A 16243-nucleotide genomic window follows, 5' to 3' on the forward strand; every position below is an offset into this window, starting at 1 on the left:
ACAGTGTTCCCAGCACTGTTTTCAGTTCCCAATGCAGCAGTGTTTAAAGGCAACAACCCACGTTAACAGGGCTTCACTGAAAATAAACTATTTCCAGATTAAATAGATGGAATCAAGAGGGCGTCCGCCTAAAGAACTGTAGATTGTTCCGACCAGGGTGTGCAATCCTAAATTGCATTTCAATATATTTCCTATTTTTTCTTGTTCAGGTATTCTCAATTTCTGAAAAAAAAAACTACAATTCACAAAGAAGAGCAATTATATGGACTGTTGGTACTGGTTGGAGACCTGTTTCAGAGATCCAGTGCCTAGCAGCCCCACTCCTCAAAAGAAGTTGAGGATACTTTCAGGATGACGTTGCAAGTCCGTGAAGCAGTGCGAGCTTCCTAGATGTTCTTCCTTTCCGGTGCGTTGCAAAAACTCCCCCTCTTGTCGTTTTTTTAATGCGTATGATGCTGTTCTACATTCGTGAGGTAGTTAACTTCCATTTGAATATGCGTGTCTCCTTTGATCAATTCTCTTGGGCCAGTCATCGCTGGTATTCTGTTTAATATCCACTGCCAGTCATGGCGAAGTCTGAGGTGTCTCTTGAACGCAACCAGTGGCGGCTCTGCTTGCTTCCACGAGAGGCCACATGATGGTCCTCGGGAGAAGACTTTAACCTGAAAGCAACTTTGCTCCTACTTCTGCAGGAGTTGTCTTTGAATACCGGCTTCAAATTGTGCCAAAGTCTCACGTATGTCTTATACAGTGATGAGATGTCGATGGCAATGAAACCCCAGTCTCATCCTGAGAGCGCTTTAATGTTGTTGTTCCGTTTGCTGATGGCTTTTGCGGGGTTTGTAGCATGAAGAGTAAAATACAGTTGAGGGTTCATTATTTCAGTTATTAATACATCTTTGCGTTTTTAATACATCTATTATACAGGTGGGTTTTTAATACATCTTTTATTTTATCTGTTATAATCAATATTAGTAGCAGAAGAGCAAAAAAATGTTTTTCAAGAGCCCACCGGCGCTCAGTAGTTCCTCGTCGTACGAGACTTGGAAAGTCAAAAAACAGATTTGGAACAAGGATAGCCGGTTACTGTGCAAGTAGCACAGAATGTTCCGACCATAGTACTTAGAAAACTACGGTTTAGAAAGTTTTTTTTTCCAAATTAGTGTAATTTTTTCTGCTTGGTGTGATAAAAGGATGTGACGTAAAAATATAAATTAGGCATATTAGACAGTCATATTTTTTTGCAAATTTTTTTCTTTCTTTTTTTTAAATTTGGTTCCCAAAATGAAGCGAAAAAAATCCAAAAACTATTTTACTTGCCTAAAATTAAGTTTTAAAGTCTTAAATTAGGCATAATTCAGCTTGTAAGCCTGCTCACTTGCTTTATTCGCGCGAATTAGGACGAAAAGTAAAATTTCAAACGGGTTTTTCTCGACACTGGAATTTTTTGGAAAATTTAATTGTGGTTCAAATCACGATTGAAAGGGCTTTAATATGATATATCACTCAACCCAGTCCGATCATTATTTGAGGTACCTGAATTTGCGGGGAAAACAAAAGCAAAAAAAAACTAGAACACATCCGAATACAAGTTCCTCTACATTTTCAATGGTCGGAACAATAACCTAACCGAAATAACGGCAGAAAAAATAACGTTAGTTATTTATTACCCTTCTCTTAACAGGCAGAGCTAGAGACGCAATTACTCAGATTGGGGCAATTTCAACGATCATAACGGCGGTACCGCCCTCTTGGCCGCCGGTCTCGACATGTTACTTGAGAACGATTAAATAGAGTTGTGGTATTCTGCCTATTCCTAGTTCAGTCCATCCAATCGAAGAAACGAATATAAACACAGAGACGAAGCTGAGCTTCGCACCACTTGCGATATAAATACGAATTACTATTAAAATCAAACGGAAAAATGAAAAAACCTTAAAAAAATACCGTTTTAGTCAATCAAAATTGCAACTAAAGCCCAAAATATCCGGAGCAAAATTGCCTGCACTATTGGAAACTCTGAAAAAACCTTTGGGAATGCTATAAAGAAAGCAAGTTTTCAAAAAAGTCTTTTCTGCGGAACTAAGCAGACAAAAAAAGCAGACAGACCATAATCTAAATTAGCCAAGAATCGAACTCCCGGGCTTTGTCGTCTAAATCATTGGAGTTACAGCAACTTGGAATAAAGCAACCCCATTGTGGCATGTGATATAATTTGAACTCGATAAACTCAATTAACTTTCAACAAAGTTACTAAAATGGGTATAAGACACCAACTTTACAGATACATTCCACAAAGATCCGCATATGCTACAGCTAACCTCAGAGAGAGAGAGAGTGCCATGTGCTGCTAAAACTAGACTACATGGAGAACTGAACATATTCCCAAACCACCTGTTATAAGCTGAATTATGATTAAGATGATTATATCTTTTAATTTAAGAATTTTTGTTGTTGTTGTTATTGAAAAACATTTGATATCTACACTCGACCTCAAGTTCAGAAAACTTTAATCGTCAAATAACTTTGTCTTCTGGTCAACTAAAGCACACATGTGAAATTCGTTAATATTTAAAAATATTGTATGTAATCTTGCCTAAAATGAACAATTATTGTCAAAATGAAATGCAATAACCAAAAGGAGAATCTTATGCTATTTATTATTGGAAAAGAAAAGTAGTATTAAAAGGAGCTATAAAATACCGATAACTGTAGTCACTGTTGTAAACCGAGAGGGTGATTTATCTTAGACCAGTTGTTCCATTCTTCGAGCCGCGCATTTTCTGAAGCCCTCACTTGCTTTGGTCACATCCTAAACCTTAAAAGAGAGGTGAGACCAATATTAATACAGAGTCGTCACATAGCAATGAAGGTCAATCGTGCAGCAATGAATAACTTCGATATCTAAAGAGGTGATAAAGAGAATGTCTTGCAGAGAAAACTTGCTTCCTATCCTACCTCAGAGCCTTTACGTGGCGGATGGGATATCCAATACCCAGGAGAAAATCGGAGTCCAAGAACCTTCGGCAGTTCAACGGGACCTGCCAGCAGCAGTATTTTTGGCGAAGCGCCCTGGTAACCCCGCATACCAGTGGCTCATCCTCCTGACTTCCGGATACATCGAGACCAACCCCGGCCCTATCAGATGGCCTAGCGGGAAGTGTGGACGATCCGCAACGTTCGACTCGATCCGATGCGGAGATTGCAGACAGTGGACGCACAGAACCTGCCTGGGTCTGAGCCAGAAGGAGTTAAGAGTGGGAACACTGGCGTTGGCACTGCGGGTGCAGAGAAGAAACCTCCGGCACCAGCAGCCCCTGTGGCTACAACAGCCCCAAAGAAGACCAGCTCCAGAGAAGATGAGAATCCTCCAGATCAATATGAATGGTTGGCGCTCCAAGGCAGCGATTTTGGACAACCTTGCAGGCGAGACCAACACAGATGTCATTTGTATCCAAGAGACGAAGCTCTCGGACGAAGACGCCACCAAGTACCCCGGGAGCAACTGGACCAAGTTCCTTTTTTCCAGGAACGTCCAGAGTCGCGGCGGAAAGCATATGCCAAGGAGGCATAGCCACCCTGGTCAAACCTGGAGCCAAGTGTTCCAGGTTACCGGTGACTCTTCCTCCCGATAGCGCGCTGGAGCTCCTGGGTGTCAGAATTCACCACCAAGGCGACACCCACACGGACGTCTGGAACATCTACCGCCCCCTGCCAAAGGAGTCGCGGACATTAGAGACGCCGGCATCCAGCTGCAAATCTGGCCGACAGACAAATGCAGCATAATCTGCGCCGATGCCAACGCGCACGGATCGTGGGACCGCCCGGAAACCACGGACCACGCGGGGGAATAAATCGACGACTGGGCCATCGACAAGAAGATGTATATCATCAACCAAGACGCTCCCACCCGCACGAAGAGCGATGGCACCTGCACAGCCCCGGACATCAGCGTCGTGCCCACGAGACCGATCCTTCATGTTGCCGAAGAGGAATCAGCCAGGCTCTTTAACAAGATCGAAAACCTGGACCCGAGCCACTACCTCGCGCACATGACAACAGACGCCCCCCGACGAAGACTGAAAGCGCACGGAACAGGAGACTTTCACCCCTGCTTCAGAACAACAGCCAAGAACCGACTTATCGGCAGCACGGATGTGAAAAAAGTGCTCAAAGACCAAAGAGAACCGCGGTTCTTAGAACACTACCTGCTGAAAACCGATCCAGAGTCAATACACAGAAGAGCTACAGGCGGTGAGTTCCTGGAGTCAGTCACAGGCAGATCGAGGACCGAAGAAACTACCTTACACCGACTGAACCGCCACATACCACTGAAAGCAACAAAACACAGACACGGAAGCACTGCGAGACCGAGGACGAAAAAGGCACTGAGCATTTCCTCCTCTAATGCCCACGATGGGAGGCCGAGAGAAAGACCTGCCTCGGCAATCAACCGGACTTGAAACTGCTGCAGACGGCCCCCGAGAACGTGCTGAAGTTTGTCCAGAAGACTGGGCTTTTCTAGCCCCCTATTTCAAGATAAAAGGCCGTCACACACAACAACAGACAACTTGCTTCGGAAGAATTACATCAGTCTGAGAAGTCTCACTAAAAGGAGCGTTAAGTTCGTTTACTTCAAACCGGGGACCGAGCTTTTACCAGACCGGCCGTTTACTAGAAAATTTAAAAAGGATCTTACACCAGAATCGATAACCAAATTTGATGACAGATGTAATGACGCCGTTTAATCTGGTTAAAGACAAAGATTTCACGGTTTCTCAGCAAAGTTTTGTTTGTTTTAATCGCTTCTTTTTCGAATCTTCCTTTAATTTTGCTCTTTTTTAAATCGAATTATTGCATTCTGGTCCGGTAAAAGGTCGGTCTTGTTCAAGACCTAGTCCCCTTCAAACCATAAATTGAGCTGCACTCAAAACGCTCACACGGAGGCAAAATTTTGACCGCGGAAACGGCTCGAGATAAAGAAGTTGACACAAAATTAACATAAGAATCAAATGACGAACACTGTTAGCAAGGGTTTTGTCCAAAAACTCGGAAACCGAAGTCTCCTGGGTTTGAGTTTTGTCCGCTGAGTCGAAACATCTAAGGAATGTTTCCTCGTGTGACTCCACTGTCTCTACAAAATCAACTGACAACACTAAACCCGAAGCCTGGGGAATCAAGTTCGAGACGACTTCGACTTAGTACAAGTCAGACGTTCCGATACTTTGATCGTCGCATCCAAACATCAATTTAGGTTGCTTCCACGTGGCAGAGTCGTCCGCACATACTTAGACAACTAAGAAAAGATGCAAAACCACTGACAAAAATACTGACAATGCCCCCATGCCAGAAATAATTAGCACACAGTTGAATGCGTTCAAAATTTGTCTTCTAGGAGATATCGGCAATAAAATTCCTCAGGCTTCATTTAAAAGATAGCGAGATAGCATAATAGCGAAGTTATCATCGATATCTCCAAACACCCTGACGAAGTTTCCAATTGGCTGAAGCTTATGAGTATCCCCGCCCACTGTCTGAAGGCGACTGACAGAGGAGGGAAAAAACACAGAACAAACCTCACCAGTTCAGTCAACTCAGCTAAAAGATCTTTTTCCGGCACAGCTGAGATTCCGGAGCAGCCGAAAAAAAAGGCGAAGCCGAAAAAGGAAACAGAGTCTCAGGAGAAGGGTCCAAGAGAAAATTGATGATGGCAATATCCGAGGTGCCATACGGATAGCTTCACGCAATGACACGATGCCTGAAATTACACCCGAAATTGTAAATGAGATGGAAGAAAAACACCCCCGGCACAAGTTCGCCTATGCTGTTCAGGGAAACAAAGAACAAGAATGTATCACTACTGTGGGTTCTACGGTTCTTTCTTGTATAAATTCTTTCCCGAACGGCTCAGCCGGTGGGCCTGATAAATTGAGGCCTCAAATTATCAAAGACATGATTGGAATGTGTAACGAAACATCAAACAAACTGATTGAAGACCTGACCGGGCTCACAAATATCATCTTGAGCGGTGGTGTACCGATTGATATCAGACCTTTCTTTTTCGGGGCAAACTTGTTGGCACTCAAAAAACCTTCTTCCGGCGTTCGGCCCATGGCAGTCGGCAACACACTTCGCAGATTGGCAGCGAAATGTGCCGGCAAAGACCACGAACTATTAGAACGAAGAAGATGTTCATATGGATCTACTCAACTGGGCTTCGGCACCAAAAATGGATGTGAGGCGGCAGTCCATGCTACCCGCAAAATCCTATCTTCTCCAGGCATCAGCGATGAACACGTTCTAGTCAAAATTGATTTCGAAAATGCTTTCAACTCAATCTCAAGGCAACACATGCTGGAGAACATTAGCGATCAAATTAAATTTCTAGCGATCAGTCGGTTCATTTTAATGTCTTATTTTTAATTTCGCTTTTAATCGCCAACATGTTTGACCTCGAAACTTTCCGAAATCTGAACGACGAATTGAAATACGAGCTGTATAAAGACTTAGTCGAAAATGTTACTTATTTTAAACGAATTATCGAAAACTTAACTGTATCAACGAAAGAGGAAGAAAGAGGAAACAAATTTTTTGATCTAGAAAATTTTAAAAACACGGGCAATTCGAAAATTACAGAAAACAAATTTGAAAACGAATGGAGCAAGATTGGAACTCGCAGCAGAAATCAGAACAAACGAAGCGAAAATAACCAAGAAAGCAAGAATAACCAAGAAATCAAAATACAAGCAACCAATATTCAAGAAGAAAAATTCGACCAGCAACGAAAACATTTATTTTTACCACGAGAAGGAGAATATTCTGGCCTATTACTGGGAGACTCAATTGTTAACAGAATCAATGGGGAACAAATATCGGAAAATGTGTTGGCGAGAGGATTTGGTGGGCACAAAATTTCTGCATTGCTGGAACGCGTGAGAAACAGTAAGTCGCGACATTTTAAACATGTAACTACGCTAATTGGAATAAATGACTGCCTCTCAAGTGATTTCGACGCGAAGGAAGCCGTGAGTAGCTTAGAAAAACTAATTTATCTCATAAATCATAAATTCTCCCCAGAAACAATTTCACTATGTACTGTAACTCCCTTAGGCGCTTTTAGAAAAGATTTTAATCCAAATGTACAGAAGCTAAACAAGCAAATTCTTAATTTAGTACGGAATGTAAAAGACTTGGGCGAAGTAAAATTGGATATTTTAGACATAAACAAAATTTTTAGTCAAAATACAGATGCTCTTAGCTCGGATGGTTTGCATCCTTCTGATGGGGGTGTTGAAATTTTGGTGCAAAGTTTTAGAGATTCTTTTAGGGGTTCTGATATTAATGCAAACACATGTGAGATTACAACCCGCCCCAGAATGAAGCAAACCCAACAATCATCAAATTTAGATCCAAAAACGGCAGAAATGTTACAATTTTTCCAAAACGGTGCAAAATTTTTTAGGAAATACTAGTTTCGCATTTTTTCTTGGTGCAAACTTTGGCGATTATTTAATTTATTTAACCTATTATGCTGAATATTAAATTCTGGTTGTTTTGTGCAATTTTTCTAATTTCCAAGGCTCAGATGGAAACTAAAGAAAAAACTATTGTTTACTGGGGCTATCTAAGCTGCCAGCAAAAGATATTATCAACGAAATGTGGGATAAATGAGCGGAGAGCTACCACACTGACTCATCTTTTCCTTTTCGCGTTGTTACTGACCCAAAGTGGGGATGTTGAAAAAAACCCTGGTCCTATCGAAACCATTGAAACAGTCTACGGTATCTGCTCAAAAAATTGTGCAAATCTTAAATTTGTTCATTTGAATTTTCAAAGTATTATTAGAAAACGGATGCAATTGAAAAAATTTCTTGATGATATGGGCGAAAACACAATTATAGGAATTTCCGAAACGTGGCTTAAAAAAGAAGATAGTGACAATTTATGGAATTTCCAACCTAGAACGCATGCGATGTTCAGATATGATAGGCAATCAGCGGTAAAAAAGAAAGGCGGTGGCGTTTTGTTATATATACCAGTCAAATTGGCTCCGAAATTGAGGCCTGATCTAAATTTATTTGATAAAGAGAAATATGAGTCAGTGTGGGTTGAGTGCAAATCTACATTTAACATTTCGAGTAAAGAAAAAATGTTAGTTAATTTGTGTTATAACCCAAGCAGATCAAACTTTATTGATTTTTTGGAACAATTAACGCTTAACATAGATAATGCTTTTTCAGTTTCTAATAAAATTACGCTTTTGGGTGATTATAACATAAATTATCTGGATAGCAAAGAAAAAGAAAATTTAGATTCTATAATTATTCCATATGGATTGAAGGTTTTTTGTCCAAACGATGAGACCAGAATTAGTTCCTCAACAAAAACTCATATCGACTACATAATCAGTGACTATGAAACAAACGGCATTGAGTTTTGTTTTGATACACCTTATAAAACCGACCATTTTGCTTCATTTATTTTGACGGATATAAAATGCGGCAAAATTTTACCGAGGATAATTACGACTTTCAATAAGAAAAATTATCAGAAAAATGAATTTTGCAATTCACTCTCCGCTCTTCCTTGGTATCTCTTATATCAATGTACAGACGCACAAAACATGTTCTCGACGATGATTTATTTAATTTCTTGTGCTCTACAGCAACATGCTCCTATCGAAAAAAAGTTTGTTCGTAATTTTAAACCAAAAAACGTGTTGAAAACGGAATGGTTCGATTCAGAATGTCAGCAATTGTTGACTAAGAAACAGAATTCACTCAGATCATATCGCAGTCAAAGCACAAGCGATAATTGGTCAAAGTACCAGTTTTTACGTAATCAAATGAGCAAATTGATTAGAAGTAAACAATTCGATCATTCAAAAAATTGTTTTTCACTTCTCAGCACTATCCAACAAAAATGGAAATATATTAACCAAGTTAGAGGTACATGTTCTGGCAACCATCGAATTACAGTTCTACGAAATTCCTTCAGTGAAATGATAACCCAAGACAAAAAAATTGCCAATCATTTAAATTATATTTTTTCAAACTTAGGCGAATTTTTCGGCGCTAAAAAGCCTCCGAATTACAACAAATCTGCCTCTGAATCTGCATCTTTTCATTTTCAACACATTACAGTGAAGCAATGCTTTGATATAGTTCGAAAAATCAATGTTGGAAAACCTCTCGGACCTTGTACCGTACCTGCTTGGGCAATCATTGACGGTCAATCAGTTATAGTTCCACATTTAACTTTTGTCATAAATACTTGCTTAGATGAGAACATTTTCCCGATCGAACTGAAAAAAGCAAACGTAATCCCTTTGTTCAAAAAAGATGACCCAATGGATGCAAAAAATTATCGGCCAATATCAATAACTTGTGCTTTTTCTAAAATTTTTGAAAAAATTTTACATGCCCAAATAACAGAACATCTTGACAAATTTCAAATAATGACACCATTTCAATTCGGATTTCGCAAAAACATTTCAACACAAGATGCTCTTGTTTATGTGACAGAAAGTATTCGAAATCAAATAGATTCAAAAAAAATCGTACATGCAGCTTTATTAGATCTGTCCAAGGCTTTTGATTCTATTTCGCATGAAGTTTTAATTGAAAAAATGCTTTCTCTCGGTTTTTCAAATGGAGCAAATGCTTTAATTGCTAGCTTCCTAAACAAACGTATTCAAAGAGTAAACGTCAATGGAATTTTTTCAGACTGGATTGAAATAAAACGAGGTGTCCCACAAGGAACGGTACTTGGTCCGTTGTTGTTCAATATTTATGTTAATGACATACAAGAGCGATTATATGAGGGTTGTACTTTAGTTCAATATGCTGACGACTGTATGGTTTTTTCCTCTTCTATAATTTTTGAGGATGCTTTGAATCGATTGCAAAAATCACTCAATAATCTAACGGAATTTTTTGCAGAGAACCAATTGAATCTGAATGCATCTAAATCGGAATTTATAACATTTTGTCAAAAAAATGATAGCAAAAATGTGGATACTGATAAACTAGTAATTAGTGGGCATTATGTAGCCAAAAAATCAGAATGCAAATATTTAGGCATAATTCTTGATTCAAGTTTATCTTTTCATGCTCAAATCAAAACAATTCTCCAAAAAATGGCCCAAGGGATTAAAACTATTGATACAATTGGACAACAACTGCCGACATTATCATTAGTTGCCTTGCTTCATTGTCTTGTTTTATCACATTTAGATTATTCAGCAATTTTTTTACAACAAATTAATGCTACTTTGATGCTATCTCTGGAGAAACAGTTGAACTGGGCGCTAAAAAGAACATATTTCAGATCGAATTTTAAATCTTCTTCCCTTCTTCGCATTAGTAAATCGTTCATTGGTATCGTGAAAAGAATTGAGTTAAAGTGTATAACATACTTATACCAATATCTTACAAACAAAAAGAAGGCTTTTGAAAATACACTGAGACTACCGACTGCCAATTATAGGCTCAACGAAAGAACGAAACAAATTATTTTTGACAAACATTGTTCGACTGCTTCTCTACAAAAATCATTTTTTCATTTGACTTCTAAAAAATGGAATTCACTGCCCATAATTTTGCGCAATTTAGAAAAATCGAAAACAGAATTCAAGAAAAAATTGAAAGAATTTTACGTGAGTGAATTGAGAAACAATCCTATATGTACTAATACAAATACGTGGCGTGATTACCGTTTTTGCTAGTTCTATATTTTTTAATTCAGTTTAATTTTTCACACATTGCTTGAAAGAGAAACTGTATATACTCTGTATATACGTTGTATAATTGGACTATCTGTAAAATTGTTTGTAAAGTTTTATTACCAGCTTGTTCCTAATTCTTAAATCTTTAATTTTCTATAGTATCCGAAACTTCATATACTTTAATCAACCAATTTCCGAACTGTAACCGATTTTTTTTTTTGTTTTGTTTATTGCTTGTTTTCTGATGTTTTGTTTTTGTTTGATGTAACCAATGAATTTATAACCAATTTTATTATTTACACTTTGCTACACTGATGCCTCGGCTTTTTATTGTATAGTAATTCAAGTGTTCTTTCTTCTTCTTCTTCAGTACCCTCGCCTGAAAAATTTTGCGTTCTCAGCCTATAGCCAACCCTCCTATCTGTTCTTTGGATCTCATATTCTGAACTCAGATGAAGGAGCTCAACAAGGAGACCCGGAGGGGCCGCCCATTATCTGTGACAGGATTAACGACATGATTCATTCGCTGACTTCTGCTCTTAACTTCTGGTATCTGGACGATGGGAATCTTGCTGATAAGTTCTGGGAAGTTTTCGAGGACTTGAAACTGGTGATAGAGCGCGCTCGTATGCTTGGCCTGAAAGTTAAGACTTCGAAATGTGAGCTAACTTTCCTAGGTTCACCGAGTGAAGAGCTCAACCTCGAAATACTGCAACTATTCAACACGATCTGCCCTGCTATACAAGAGACTCCACTGGATGACCTATGCATCCTTGGTGCAGGCATGGGTGCTGACTGTGTCCTTGACAAATTGACCAAACGTTCTGAAGATCTTGAGCTACTGAGCGAACGCCTGGTCGAAATCGAGGCACAATCGGAGCTTTTTCTTTTGAAAAACTCGTTCAGTATACCGAAACTGACATTTCTGCTCCGCACGTCACCGTGCTTCATGCACCCCGACATACTCTCCAACTATGATTCCATTTTGACCTCAGCACTGGAAAAAATCACCAATGTTCAACTTACAGATTCTTCTCGCATCCAAGCCTGTCTGCCTGTTAAAGTGGGTGGCCTGGGTCTGCCATCTGCGTCATTGCATGCGACTTCAGATATTGCATGCGACTTCAAATAGTTTCAGATATTTGAATGTTTACCGGGGTAGCAATGGTTGCCCCGCAATAAAATGTCCGACAGAAGATATCACTTGCTCAAGACATCATCTTCAAAAAATCTCCTGATTGCGGATTCTCAAGCACGCCATCTTGATTTTCCAAATTTCAATATCTTGTCCCTACCTGGGGCCCGAATTGGTGCGGTCCAAAACTTCTTACCCGAGAAAGACAAATTCAACATCATCGCTCTGCTCATCGGCGGAAACGACGCCTTCAACGGAAAAGACCCCTCCAGTATACCTGCAGGCGACATTGCTGAAGAACTGTCGAAGCTAGCCGAGGAGCTGTGTGAACGAGCCAAAAACGTTTTCGTCATCGGAATACCTCATCGTAGTGAGAACCGAGCTCGATCTGCAAAAATAAACGAATTCCTAAGAAAGATAAAAGGAACTTGGAAGTTTAGAGGAGTGAATGAAAAAATCCACAGCTCATATCATTTGAAAACTGACGAAGTGCACGTCAGTGAAGAAGGTCTGAAGGGCATTAAAAGTATTCTCAAGAATAAAATCTTATACGATAAACATTCGAACATCTGCAATACAGAAGGACATCTGGTATATTACGAGTGTCGTTTCAAGAACTGTCAGTGCCCCTATTAACGTAAGTAGAAATAGTGAACCGCAGGCCTCCCCTTTTCGGGAACCACCAGGTTTGTCTATTTCTTCTTTTTCCCCTGAGTGAGCCACAGGCCTCCCCTTTTCGGGAACCACCAGGTTTAACTGTTTTTCTATCCATGGTATAAGCAAAAATGGGCAAAAACTGCAAAACATACACTTGTGTCGCATGCAACGCTCAAATGCATTTGGAACCAACTTGTGTTGGGTTGTCTCTAGTGGCCATAAATGGAATAAAAGAACTAGGGCCGAATGTCATGTTGCTTTGTAATACTTGTGTGCAAAATAATGAACGAGACAACTTTATAAGATGCAAAACCCTGGCCAACATAGACGAGAAGCTCTCAAACATTGATGTAACTGAAAGCCTTAAAAGCATGGAAAGAAGACTTACCGATTTAGTAGATCAAAAAATTGGAAACGCAATGAAAACGACATGCGATAAAGTGGAAAAAACTTATAGTGCCGTTGTAGCTGCTGAAACCACCACCCGGATAAATCAAGCTCAAACACTCAACATGCTGCCAGATCTAACTCTGATCACAACATAAATCAAAGTTTTAGGATACAAGGGGTCAAAGAGGACCCTGAGAAAACAAAAGGAGAAAACCTTGTCCCAACAAATGACGAAGTAAACGAAATACTAGACATAATTGGAGTGAAGCCGAAAATAATAGAACTAAAACGACTGGGAAAATTTGATCGTAATCGAATGAAGCCAAGAACACTGCTGGTAACTGTACCTAGCGAACATGAAGCACGACTAGAACTAGCAAAAAGCCGAGAAAAGCGAGAACAATTGGTCGAAAAAGAGGTCTACCTGCTACCAGCATTGACCAAAGAGAGTGCAATTAAAGAGAACGAAATCCTTAAGAAACGAAGACAACTACTAGATGAAGGCGTTCCTCGCGAAAAGCTGAAAATAAGGAATCTAGAATTGTTCACTGATGGTGTGAAAGTAACTATTGACACTGAAGTTCAGGAACCCCAGCATTGACTAGGATTCCTCAACATTCTGCAACTAAATACTAGAAGCCTAATCAACATAGAGAGAAGAACTAAGCTAGCAAATGCAATTGCAGTTGGAAATTTTAATGTCATATGCTTAAGCGAAACTTGGCTTAACGAGAATATTCAATCATCAGAGCTTTTTCTAAGTGAATATAACATCTATAGATCTGATAGAGCTATTGTGAGTGGTAAAAACTGTCACGGAGGCAGCTTAAGGGCTGTCAAGAATAGTCTAATTACCGAGGACTTATCCACCAAACATGACATTCCTGATTCATGTGTGCTATGTAGTATAAAACTTCATCAAACTGAAATGATAATTGGCTCATTCTACAATCCGCCAAAAAACAGTAATTACAGATACAAAGTGCATGAATTTGAACAACTGATCAAAGCCATTCCTAAAAACAAACCGCTTCTCTTATGTGGGGATTTAAATTTCCCAGAAACAAACTGGAACACCCTCACCAGTACTGACGAGGAAGAAAACCAAATACTGCAAATTTTTGAAAATGGACTCTTTAGGCAGGCGATAGATTTCCCAACATGTGTGAAGAACATACTAGACGTAGCCTTTTATCGGAATTGCTATACAAGTGCCGAACAAGATTTTAACGTTTCCAAGATTTATGACTGCTCAGATCACAATGCCATAATGTTGTCTATTGAATGCACGGTATCAGAGCCGAAACCATACTTGGAAAATTTTAGAAACTTTGGAAATGCCGATTTTGAAGGAATAAACAATTTTATAAACGAGAACCCATTTGAACCAGTATGCCACACAAACATTAACAAAATGCATGAGGAGTACACCCAATATTTGGATGAAATCATTAAGAGTTTTGTGCCTCTCAGAACAAGACATAGGAAATCACTTCCACCTTGGATAACAAGTAGCACTTCAAATTTGATCAAAAAGTTACAAACAAAACGGCAATCATGTATACTCAAACCGACCAACTACAGAAGACAACAAGTTAAACTGTTTGAAAATTTAGTAACTGAATCATCGGAATTGGACAGGAAAAACTACCAAGAGGAATTGTTTAGAACACGGAACACTAATGTAATTTTTAAACACCTAAAGAACTTGAATAAACATACAAGTCTTCCTAAGTTACTCATAAAAGATGAAGTTGAAAGCACAAATCCAAACGAACAAGTCAACATGCTAAACGACTTCTTTCATTCAGTTTTTAATCCTAAAGAAAGTTTTAGTATTAGAGATATTCAATTTGAAAATCCCTTGTTAACGAATTTTGATATATCGAAAAAGACAGTAAGTGAGATTTTATCAACTCTGGACGTAACAAAGTCACGCGGCCCAAATGGGTTGCCACCTAGCTTTTTTCAGAAAACGAACCGCAATATATGCAAACCGATGAACAAACTTTTGAGAAACGTAAAACGCCTACGAAAAATACCTGATTCATGGAAAACAGATGCAGTTACTCCTGTTCCCAAAAAAGGTGACCGAAAAATGGTGAACAACTATCGACCAGTATCGCTATTAAATATTGACAGCAAAGTCCTTGAAAAATGTATATACAAAGACCTGTACCCTTACTTTGCCTGGTATTTGACGAAACATCAACACGGTTTTACTAAAGGTAGATCAGTTTTGACAAACATGCTCTCTTTCCTGAAAGAAATATATGAAGCACTTGACAATGACTCAAACGCAGAAATTGTAGCATTCTACACTGACTTTGCAAAAGCCTTTGATAAAGTTCCGCATTTTGATCTACTTAAGAAAGTTGCACTTATAGGAATAGGAGGCTGCATGTTAGAGGTACTCTATGACTATTTGAAAAACAGGAAACAGTTTGTACGAGTAGACAATATCAGCTCAAAAGTTTTAGAAGTCACTAGTGGTGTTCCCCAAGGATCACTTTTAGGACCACTGCTCTTTTGCATTTTTATTAACGACCTACCTGAAGTACTCAAATTCTCTGAACCATATATTTTTGCGGATGATCTTAAACTACTTTCCATCAAAAAAACATCACTTGAAATTCAAGAAGATCTGGACAAAATTCAGCAGTGGGTAACTGAAAACAAAATGGAATTAGCACTAGATAAATGTGCAAAAGTAAGTTTTAGGGGCGGAGACGCTAACTCTATGCTTTTTGGTGTAGTGCTTGGAACATCGATAGTTGTGAAAGATCTGGGAATTTTTGTGTCGGGCGATTTAAGTTGGAAGGTACACATTGAAACAAGATTAAAGAAGGCAAACCAAGTACTGTACCTCCTGAGAAGAAACCTATCAGCAAAGATAAATACGTTTGTAAAGTTAGGCCTGTATAAGTCACTAATACTCCCAGTGTTATTATACGGACTCTCATGTACACATATATATCGAGGGGGGATCAATTGCAGTTGGAGCGATTTCAAAAGAAAGTAATCCGTTGGATCACTGGAAATAAAACGGGAGTGTACATCAACGAACTACGCTTGCTAAACATTTTACCCCTGCCCATGTTCATCCAGCTAAATAACATCTTACTTCTTGCCAGTCTTGATTCTAATGAACGAAATGAAATAGTGTTAAACAGGCGAACCACACGGGCTAGAAATACAGAAATTTTTGAGATGGGAAAAGTGAGAACGGAAAAAGCGAGAAACAAATTTGTTTTCAGAACCAGTAGGATTGTAAATCGATTAGAACCATACATTCATTTTGATAAACGAATCGGCCTCAAGACGAGAATTTTAAA

General features: G+C 39.1%; 1 protein-coding gene across 3 annotated transcripts in view; it reads left to right on the forward strand.

Annotated features, from left to right (window-relative positions):
• LOC134846278 (histone-lysine N-methyltransferase, H3 lysine-79 specific-like) overlaps positions 1–16243 on the forward strand; it is a 257501-nt gene that overhangs the window by 110435 nt on the left and 130823 nt on the right. The gene's annotated exons all lie outside the window — the stretch shown is intronic.

The sequence above is a fragment of the Symsagittifera roscoffensis genome, chromosome 5, assembly GCF_963678635.1.
Source record: "Symsagittifera roscoffensis chromosome 5, txSymRosc1.1, whole genome shotgun sequence".
NCBI lineage: Eukaryota > Metazoa > Xenacoelomorpha > Acoela > Convolutidae > Symsagittifera > Symsagittifera roscoffensis.